Source organism: Mesoplodon mirus (assembly GCF_964341445.2).
Source record: "Mesoplodon mirus genome assembly, chromosome: 3".
NCBI lineage: Eukaryota > Metazoa > Chordata > Mammalia > Artiodactyla > Ziphiidae > Mesoplodon > Mesoplodon mirus.
Genome location: NC_138978.1, coordinates 183,161,426 through 183,164,405, shown reverse-complemented (window position 1 = coordinate 183,164,405; position 2,980 = coordinate 183,161,426).

Here is a 2,980-nt window from a genome sequence, read left to right as displayed (position 1 = left end):
CTTTTTCCATCTCGAACAAACATATGGCCCCATGGGGGTTCCCTATTATCAGTTGACTGAAGAAGGAATCATTTAGGTCTTGTTTATGGATAGTTTTCGGCAATATGTTGCCACTACCCCAAAGTAGACAGTTACAGTCCTGTAGCCCTATTCTGGGGTGGTCCTAAAGGCAGTGGTAAGGGAAAGAACTTCTAGCAGTGCACTTGGTTGTTCAAGTACACTTGCTTAGAAAGACAGAGGTAAGAGATATGGTTCTACGACAATTCATGGACTGTGGCTATTGGTTTGCCTAGATGGTCAGGAACTTGGAAGGAGCTCAACTGGAAAATTAGTGACAAAGAGGTCTTGGGAAGTTATTGGTCACAGGTCATTATCTCCAAGAGTGTCATTCAGGCATCCTCTGATTGTGGGTAGACCTCTGTGAATCTGCATCAAAGGGCAACCTAAACAGAAAAGACTCAATTATCAGGTGTACAAATGGCCTGTCTTATGGATACCAGTGGATATCCCTATCCTTGCCCAGTTGGCTCTGTGAACAAAGTGGGCAGAGAAGTATGGGTGGAGGTTACAAATGGGCTCAACAACACTCTTCACTAAGGCTGATTTGGCTTCAGCCACTGCTGAAGATATGTCCTACCAACAGCAGAGAATGACAGTGAGCTCCCAATATGGCACCACTCCCTGATGGGCTTAACCAAGCACTGGTGGCAGGTTGATTCCATTGGACCAATTCTATCATGTAAGGGACAGCACCAGCACTTTGTTCTCATTGGAATAGATGTTTACTCTAGAAGTATATTTGCCTTAACTTCCTTCAGTGCTTCTGCCCATACTACCTTCTACAGACTTACAGATGCCATGATCACCATACGACATTGCTTTTGACAGAGGACCTCATTTCACAGGAAGTTAAGTGCAGCAGTGGGCTCACATTCATGTAACTCACTGGTCTTACTAGGTTCCCTACCACTCTGAAACAGGTGGTCTGATAGTAAAAGAGTAGAATGACCTTTTGAGACTGGTTACAGTGCCAACCAGATATACACAGCATGGAAGACTGAAGGAATAGCCTCCAAGATGCATTATCTTCTCTAAACCAGTGAGTAATATATGGTACTCTCTCTCCCATAGGTAGGATTTACATTCTAGGAATCAAGAGGTGGAAATTATCATCCTTAGTGATAAACTAGTGGAATTTTTGCTACCTGTCCCTGCTCTGCTGGTCTAGAGGTCTTAGTCCCCAAGACAGTGGATATAGCAATGCCTTCATTAAGCTGGAAGTGAGAACCTGACAGGTTTGCATGCAGTTTTGTGGCAAAATGCACTGGCTCTTGTGCAGGTTATATGCATCCCTGGAGTCGGAGTCTTGGAGCCAGTGAGAGGTTAGCATTGGCTCCAGTTCATCCTAATAGATTCCAGCTTGTTCTCATGGCTGTAGTTTGTCCTTGCTCTCCCTTACTCCATGTCCATCTTTTCTTTCCTGAAAGCCTGCCCTTCTGACTTCAGGCCCAGCTGTATGTAAATGGTTCAGTCAGTTCCTATAATCATGTAAGGTCAAGTATATATGGCTCCTGGTGATTTTGCTTCTCTGATTGAGCCCCAACTAACTGATTAGGTTAGAATCCAATATCTTTCTCTAGCTATAAATACAATAGTAGGCAAATCTCTCTAAGCAAATTTCTTCATCTATAACATGGGGATAATACTAACTACCATATAGGAGTGTTGTGGAGATTATATGAGCCAAGAGCTGAGTACTATGCAAGGCATACAGGAAGTGTTCAATTAATGGTTACTACTACCTACAAAACTTGACTTTGACTCAATATAATTTTCCATAGTATTATGGGATTTGAGGACTGGCAGAGATTTTGAGAAGTTATCTGAACCAGTAACTTGCCCTAAAAAGGCCAAAACTCCCAGTTATTTTAGGGTAGATATCTTATTCTTGCTAGTTTAATGTCACTAAACTGTAATATCTAGTTTTATTTATAAGATATATACTGGAGAGAAATTCATTCAACTGCCATTACTTCTGAGAGAGGGGTTTTAAAACCAAATATTAGATTTTACAATTCAAATAAATGCTATTCTTCAAATAAATCTTTCTGAGACTGTTTCCTTCTTCATCTTCTGTAAATAAGAAAAATTAGAAAAAAATTATCACAAAAGTCCCTTCTAATTCTAAAATTGTATGAAAATTGGTCAACTGGGAGGCTATTCACTTATCCAGTGAAGATTCCTTTGCTTTTTTCATGCAGAGGTAGGTGTTTCTGCTGAGACATTATCTTCAGAATTGGCTTTATGAGGTCAATCCAGAGAAGAAGTCTCATTACATTATATCCAAACTTTGTGTCTCGAATGGAGCTCATGTTATGAGACTTGGCATCAAATGATTTGGGGCTCTTCAAAAAAGCCAAATCTATTGTCTAAGGAAAGAGATGGACCACCATTGAAGATATTCTGATAGATACCTCAAAAATGGGATTACAAAAATCTTTTGTAATGTTATCTTGTTATCTTGGGATATTATTAGAGTTTCATTTGACTATTTTCCTTGGTAAATCAGAGGAAGCAAAGACTTAGCATATGCCCTAAATTGGAATGTGTAAGAGGTTAGGAGGTACAAGTTTAAGTCCTGGTTCCAGCATTTACCAGCTGTATTCCCTCAGGAAGCCACTTTACTTGTGGAAGTTTTGGGAACTTCATCCATAATATGGGGATAACGTATCAAACTAGATTTCTCATAGAATTATTGTGAAGCACAAATACGATAGTAGATGTGAGAGCACGTTGCTTGAAAAGCACCCAAGAATATAAGCTGAGGTTGGCACACTGTAAGTCAGATTCAGTCTGTTGCCTGTTTCTGCAGAGCCAGTGAGCAAAGAATTGTGCCAATGAATGTGTGTATCAATTTGGTAATAGGGACCGCTAGCTAACTTTGAACCCCAGCTATGAAAAATGTTACCACTCTCCACAC